This window comes from Salvelinus sp. IW2-2015, linkage group LG22 (genome assembly GCF_002910315.2).
Source record: "Salvelinus sp. IW2-2015 linkage group LG22, ASM291031v2, whole genome shotgun sequence".
Taxonomy (NCBI): domain Eukaryota; kingdom Metazoa; phylum Chordata; class Actinopteri; order Salmoniformes; family Salmonidae; genus Salvelinus; species Salvelinus sp. IW2-2015.
This window is the reverse complement of record NC_036862.1, coordinates 23,053,793-23,061,985: the sequence shown is the minus strand read 5'-3', so window position 1 is coordinate 23,061,985 and position 8,193 is coordinate 23,053,793. Positions and strand designations below refer to the sequence as shown.

Here is an 8,193-nt window from a genome sequence, read left to right as displayed (position 1 = left end):
ATTAGAGTATCTAGTTTGAGAAACAGATGCCTCACAAGTCCTCAACTGGCAGTTTCTTTAAATAGTACCCGCAAAACACCAGTCTCAACGTCAACAGTGAAGTGGCGACTCCGGGATGCTTTTGTTTAAAAAAACAAGGACATTTCTAAGTGACCYCAAACTTTTGAACAGTAGTGTACATTGATACATATTCATATGATGTACAATTTGTTTATGCATTTAATGTAATGATATTATATTCTATGCTTTATAAAGACATCCTTGTCCAACATGCTGTTTTGCTGCACGGACAGAACAGTCAAATCAAGGCAAGAGAACATGTCTGTTTGACAAAATCCATCCAAGGAGGGGGACAGGAAGTGAGGAGAGGGACAGTTGTGAAGAAAGTAAGCAATGGGCAGAGAGAGAGGTGGTTAGAGAGAGGAAGACAGAGACAATGAAAGGTGCAAATAGAAATGAAGAGGGAGAGATGTGGGTAGAAGGAGAGAGTCAAAGGTTGGAAGAGAATTTAGTACAAAGTGAGGGGCAGAGAGGGAAAGAGAAAAAGGAGAWATAGACTGGTCAATTTCCCCAACGTTCTTGGCACGGCGGGATGGCATAGGGCCAGCAATCCATCATGGAGGGGGGAAAAGAAGCTATTGCAGTGGTTGAGATGGAGAGGCATGCAAATAAATAACACACACCCTCTTACTGTCTGCATAACTCTTCTCCACTCGGCCACACATCCACTGCACACCCGCCAGCACATTTAGCAGGGTGCAATTGTGGCCTGCAATTCGGGGCATTCCTGCATGTGGGCATTCCTGCATCTGCAGGAACCCCTTTTTATACTTCTATTTGTAAATGTTTAACCTTTCTAGGACACACGTTCCGCTAGCGGAACCCCCCCACAACATTCCGCTGAAAAGGCGGCGCGGGAAATACAWWWWTWTTTKKKWGAAATATGTAACTTTCACACATTAACAAGTCCAATACAGCAAATGAAAGATAAACATCTTGTTAATCTACCCATCGTGTCCGATTTCAAAAATGCTTTACAGCGAAAACACAACATATGATTATGTTAGATCACCGCCAAGTCCAAAAAACACAGCCATTTTCCCAGCCAAAGATAGGAGTCACAAAAAGCAGAAATAGAGATANCGCCAAGTCCAAAAAACACAGCCATTTTCCCAGCCAAAGATAGGAGTCACAAAAAGCAGAAATAGAGATAAAATGAATCACTAACCTTTGATGATCTTCATCAGATGACACTCATAGGACATCATGTTACACAATACATGTATGTTTTGTTCGATAATGTGCATATTTATATCCAAAAATCTCAGTTTACATTGGCGCCATGTTCAGAAATGCCTCCAAAATATCCGTAGAAATTGCAGAGAGCCACATCAAATAACGGGAAATACTCATCACAAACTTTGATGAAAGATACATGTTTTACATAGAATTAAAGATACACTTGTTCTTAATGCAACCGCTGTGTCAGATATTGCACACCATGCAATAATCTGAGACGGCGCTCAGACATAAAAACATTTCTCCGCCATGTTGGAGTCAACAAAAATACGAAATTACATCATAAATAATCCCTTACCTTTGATGATCTTGATCAGAATGCACTCCCAGGAATCCTAGTTCCACAATAAATGGTTGTTTTGTTCGATAATGTCCGGTATTTATGTCCAAGTAGCTACTTTTGCTAGCACGTTTAGTAAACATATCCAAACGCTCGCGCAGGTCCAGGCGAACTCAGACGAAAACTTCAAAAAGTTATATTACAGGTCGAATAAACTGGTCAAACTAAGTAGAGAATCAATCTTCAGGATGTTGTTATCATATATATCCAATAACGTTCCAACCGGAGAATTCCTTCGTGTCTGTAGAAGTAATGGAACGCAAGGCGATATCATGTGGAATGYGTGTGACCAGGAACTGGCAATCTGCCAGACCACTGACTCATTCCCCTCTCATCCGGCCCCACATCACAGTATAAGCTTCATTCAACATTCAACAGACTGTTGACATCTAGTGGAAGGCGTAGGAAATGCAAACAGATCCATATCTTACTGGGATTTAAACAGGCGATGAGTTGAATATCGACCAGCCTCAGAATTTCCACTTCCTATTAGGAAGTTTGCCTGCCATATGAGTTCTGTTATACTCACAGACATAATTCAAACAGTTTTAGAAACTTCAGAGTGTTTTCTAACCAAAAGTAATAATAATATGCATATATTAGCATCTGGGACAGAGTAGGAGGCAATTCAATTTGGGCACGCTATTCATCCAAAGTGAAATTGCTGCCCCCTATCCCTAAAAAGTTAAGCAAAGACAGGCGGGAGGCAGGGGCGCTCCAGTACAGTAGGTGGCATTAATGCACAATAACGTTGGATGCCACCCGTCGATAAACCCCACAGAAGAAGGGGCAGTGGTGACAACCGTAACTTGCTAGCCTTACACCGGTAGACAGTGTCCTTCGCCCCCACCTGTCGGGCACTGTTTTCCCGCAGTTCAGTTAACGACGGCGAGGGCAGGTGTTTGGCAGGTGGGAGCAAAGAACAATGTGTGCTAGCTTAGCCAGCTAGTCCGGTACACAGCAGGCAGGAGGCGGGGGTGACACTGTGTGCTAGCTAACTAGCAAGATAGCACGCAGTGTCACTAACTCACAAGCTAGCTAGTTAGCTAGCATACAGTCCCCCCATCCTCCCACCTGCTGTTCTAGCGGTAGGCGGGGGGATACTCCGGTAGAGAGTGTTCTTTGACCCACCTCGGCACTGTTTTCTCAGCAGGCGGGAGGCTGGGGCGACACCGTGTGCTAGCTAACTAGCAAGCTAGCACACAGTGTTTCTAACAAGCTAGCTAGTTAGGGCTCCCGCCTGTTGGGCACTGTTTTCCCGCAGTTCTGTTAATGACAGTGAGGGCAGGTGTTCTGCAGGTGGGAGCAAAAGACACTGTCTGCAAGTGTCACTCCAGCTATCTAGTAAGGAGGACTCCGGGAGATGTGGGTGAAAAAACTCAGATAATACTTTTATTTCCCTTTTGACCCACATTCAAAGTGTCAAGGGCATGAAGATGTCGTGCTGGCTCATGCAGGAACCAATGGGCTGCAGTTGCACACTACTGAGCACATCCACCAGTGTGTGTTTCTGTGAGAGGAGTGGGGGTTCTGAGAGTGTGTCCAGGGGGGAAAAACTGATCAGTTGTGCGAGAGAAAAAAGATAGAGCAGAAGCCATAGCTCAGGAAACACCCAACTCYCCCTGGTGTTGTTGTGAGACTGTTAGAAAGCACTGGAGTGCTGGGGCCCATGAAAACAGATGCATCTCCTCTCTCTCTGTGTGTGTGTGCGTGCGTGCCTGTGTGCGTACATGCATGCTGATGTGTCTGCATGCATATGTTTGTCTKTGGGTATAGCTTTGCTTAGTTGTATTTGGTTGTGTCCTAGAACAACTGAAAGGGCCATTGGAGGATTATGTAAACAAGCGTTACCCAGGCCTGGTGAAAATGGTGAGGAACCAGAAGCGTGAGGGACTGATCCGTGCCCGCATCGAGGGCTGGAAGGCAGCCAGTGGTGAGGTGACTGGATTCTTCGATGCCCACGTTGAGTTCACACCCTCCTGGTGAGTGTATGTGTGCGTTTCAACTTGAACTTTGAGTTGTTGGGATCGATGGTTTAACAAACTTTGACTTAAAGGGTGGATCAGAAGGAATACTTGAATTTAGCAGTTGGTCACGCAGCAATGYGAGATTTTCCAGCTGAAGGAATTGCATACTACTACTAACCATCTAGCCATCTAACATACTGTATCTGCATGACCATATTTGTGATGAAAGTCTAAAGAAGTGAATTTCCATAAGATTTTATGAACTGACGGTTTTAAAAGTATGCCTAGTAATCAAGTACTGTCACRGGGTTGGTATGTTCTTTATGTACACACTAGAGTTGACCAGGGSCCACAGATAAACAGAAGAACTACCCACTACACAGGRAGCTGCTTCTCCATATGGAGTCGCAACCCTTTGAGTCGACTCAAAAATAAGAACTTATAAACCTAACTCAGAAGAACTAGGGGGACTGACTTTGAGGCTTAGGGAGGAAGAGGGGGAGGGAGAAGAGAGAAGATCTTAAGAAACCTCCGACCCCATCTGTCAATCTCTTTATGTCAGGGCGGAGCGGTTTCTGAACAGAATGAAAGAGCGGACAACAGAGGATCATCCTGCCCTCCATCGATAACATCAAGCATGAGACGTTTGAGCTGGAGCGCTATGAGAAATCTGGCATGGTACAACTGGGATCCCGCTGGTGGTGGCATTCATCAACCCCCCAATGACAGTGGTGGATGACGGGGACACTCCGATCCATTAGGTGGGGGGGGGGTGGGGGGCACAAACACACGGGCACGCTATGCACACAGGAACGGGCAGCGTACACACATCACACGGCCCACGGCATATGCCACACACGGGCACGCACCTGCCGCGCGACACACATTATAATAAAGCACTTGAATTTTAGAAACCCTCCATTAACAAAATGAGGGAAAACAGAACCCCCCTCTTTCCCGCAGACTCCGCAATGATTGGTTGCTCTCTTTGTGGGTGAACGTGGCGGGAGTACTTTGGGCACCTGGGCTGCTGGACTCTGGCATGGACGTCTTACGGAGGAGAGAACATCGAACTGGGGAATCAAGGTCTTGTGTGGCAACCATTTTTCTGTGGAAGCCTGAGCATAATTGGGTTCAAAAGTACAGCACTATGAAAAGGGAATAGGGTGCCATTTGGGATGCAATCATTCTATGTTAGGGAGGCGAGAGGCAGGTGTGACTAGTGTGTGAATAGTGCATTCTGTACCCATGTATTTGTTGTGTGTCATTGTCCTCTATTTCAGCAAGTACCCAATTGTGGTCTATGAGTAGATGCTCAACGCATTGGGGTTATGTTGTTCATGTGTTTTTCTTTCTTGCCTTCTTATTGTGTTAGTTCCTGCAGAATTTGTTGTGTGTGAAGGTATGTGTTCTTGTTCTCATATATATTTTCTCTCCACCAACATGCACTACCAGGTGTGGCTGTGTGGGGGCAGTATGGAGGTGCTGCCCTGCTCCAGGGTGGCTCACATCGCCAGGATGAAGAAGCCCTATCACAGCAACATAGCCTCCAGCACGCGGCGTAATGCCCTGCGCGTGGCCGAGGTCTGGATGGACCAGTTTAAGTCGCATGTCTACCTGGCTTGGAACATCCCAATGGAGGTGAGTTGCTCCTAAATACTGATTAAAGTCAGTTTTTTAAAAGTTTTTTGGGGCAAATGAAAATGTATGTTCAGATGGAACTCTAGGTCAGGRAGTCAGATGAAGTTGCCCCTAAACACTGATCTATGACCAGTTTTGAGTACATAAATTCAGATAAAACGCTTATTCCCCTACCTAGATTTTCACTAGTCTATTAAAATGTATCTATTCATTATCCTAACTACATTATACAGTATATGTACACCATACGTTTCATTGCTGATGTTACATATTTGTAATTGTGACTGTGTCTCAAATAGCACCCCATTCCCCATATAATGCACTACTTTTGACCAGAGCTCWATGAGGTTAGCCTCAYGAGCCACCTGGAATTGCAGCGAACCATTATTGTAAGCTTGCGAGATCAGGATGGCTCGCGAGGCTACTTTGGAGTGCCATTTGGAACACAATCTGTAATCAACCACTCCCTGTTCCAGAACCATGGGATAGACTATGGGGACATCTCTCAGAGGGTAGCATTGAGGAAATCTCTGCAATGTAAGAACTTTGAGTGGTACCTGGACAACGTCTATCCAGAGATGAGGAGGTACAACAACACCGTCTTTTACGGGGAGGTGAGTCTGACTGATGACAGGGTCTACACAAAGTTTTACTGAACRCTCATCAAACACTCATAAGATGCTTTTAGCAGCCAAGTAGCTTTCTCCATTCATAAACATTTTCCTACCTGTTCTCTCTGTCTTTTTCTCTTTCCCTCTCTCTCTCTCTCTCTCTCGCTCTCTCTCTTGCTCTTTCCCTGTAGATTCGTAGTAGCAAAGCGACCCATCTGTGTATGGACCAGGGAGAGAAGGTGAACCACACAGCCACCCTGCACCCCTGTCACGGAATGGGACCCCAGGTAACCTATTATACTAGGTATATGTCCCAAATGGCACTTTATTCCCTACTTAGTTCACTACTTTTGACCAAAAGTAGTGAACTATAGGAAATAGGGTGCTATTTGGGACAYATTCTAGGTTCACCGGAGATGCACTGTGCCTGCAAGCTGTGAGAGCAAAATCAGCAGGGGAACTTTTTTATACCAGAATGCATTTTTTTTATACCAGAATGTGTTTTTATACCAAATGACATGATGTGGTTCATACACAAACATAGACAARACGTCAGCAAACTACCAGAATGTAGCCCTTTGCCCCTGTGACATACAAATGTAGCAGATATCATGACTGGTTCTACAGTCAAAACAGTATCAAAATCATATTATGTTAATGCTTTAGAGTTTTTTTAAGATCCACTTTGAATGAGAGCAGATATGATATGATATCATATAACAAATCATTTCAATTAATTTCAAAGAATAGAAACAGAAACAACTTGCTCTACAGGAAACACAATACAACAGACTTTTTAAAAAAGTGTCTGAAAAGATTGTGTTAGCATTTGGGAAATACAAATATTTGATAACTTTTTACCATTTAGCCATGTACTACTGTAACTTGTCTCTGTGTCTTCCTCCCAGTTGAGGACACACCTAGTTGTTGTTGATAGCCCTTTACCATCCACCACTTACTTAATTTTGTCTCCCTGTGCCTCTCTCCTACCAGTTGGAACACCAAAGAGGGTCAGGTCTTTCTGGGTGCTCTGGCCAGTACAGGGGAGAACACATATAGTTGTTGATAGCCCTTGACCAGCCATTCACAGTAGTGTCTCCCTGTTCCTTTAGTTGGGTCGGTACACCAAGGAGGGACAGTTTTTCCTCGGTGCTCTGGGCAGTACAGGGGAGGAAACACRCTGTCTGATGGACGACCARGTCTCCAATTTCCCTCAGCTCCTCAACTGTGACAAAGTCTCCAACACCAGGCTGACCATATGGCACTTCTCTCAGGTCAGACTCATGTTGACATAGTTTTTTATTTTTAACTATGGCTCATTCTTTCCATTTAAGTTGCTCTTATACMGTGTTACTTACTTACTTACTCGTCTTCGTTTCCTGTAGCGCATAGGGCCGCAACAAGCCCCTGCCATGCCAGACCTGTGTAGGCTAACCCTTGTAGTAACACTGTAATAACACCACAATGTAAGGTCCTGTGCAGGCTAACCCGGTGTAGTAACACTGTAATATAACCACATTGTAAGGTCTTGTGCAGGCTAACCCTGTGTAGTAACACTGTAATAACGTCACATTGTACGGTCCTGTACAGGCTAACCCTGTGTAGCAACACTGTAATAATGTCACATTGTACGGTCCTGTACAGGCTAACCCTGTGTAGTAACGTCACATTGTAAGGTCCTGTGCAGGCTAAACCTGTGTAGTAACACTGTAATAACATCACATTGTATGGTCCTGTGCAGGCTAACCCTGTGCAGTAACACTGTAATAACACCACATTGTATGGTCCTGTGCAGGCTAACCCTGTGCAGTAACACTGTAATAACACCACATTGTACATTCGAGGAAGCTATATCAATGTGGTGTTATTACAGTGTTTACTGACACAGGGTTTAGCCTGCCACAGGACCATTACATTTGTGGTGTTATTACAGTGTTACTAGCACAGGGTTAGCCTGCACAGGACCATACAATGTGATGTTATTACAGTGTTACTACACAGGTTTAGCCTGCACAGGACCTTAACAATGTGACGTTACTACACAGGGTTAGCCTGTACAGGACGTACAATGTGACATTATTACAGTGTTGTACACAGGGTTAGCCTGTACAGGACCGTACAATGTGACGTTATTACAGTGTTAACTACACAGGGTTAGCCTGCACAAGACCTTACAATGTGGTTATATTACAGTGTTACTACACACGGGTTAGCCTGCACAGGACCTTACAATTGTGGTGTTATTACAGTGTTACTACAAGGGTTAGCCTACACAGGTCTGGCATGGCAGGGGCTTGTTGCGGCCCTATGCGCTACAGGAAACGAAGACGAGTAA

The 8,193-nt window shown here is 44.7% G+C and overlaps 1 pseudogene; it reads left to right on the top strand.

Annotated features, from left to right (window-relative positions):
• LOC111982685 (polypeptide N-acetylgalactosaminyltransferase 17-like) overlaps positions 1–8,193 on the top strand; it is a 36,850-nt pseudogene that overhangs the window by 12,011 nt on the left and 16,646 nt on the right.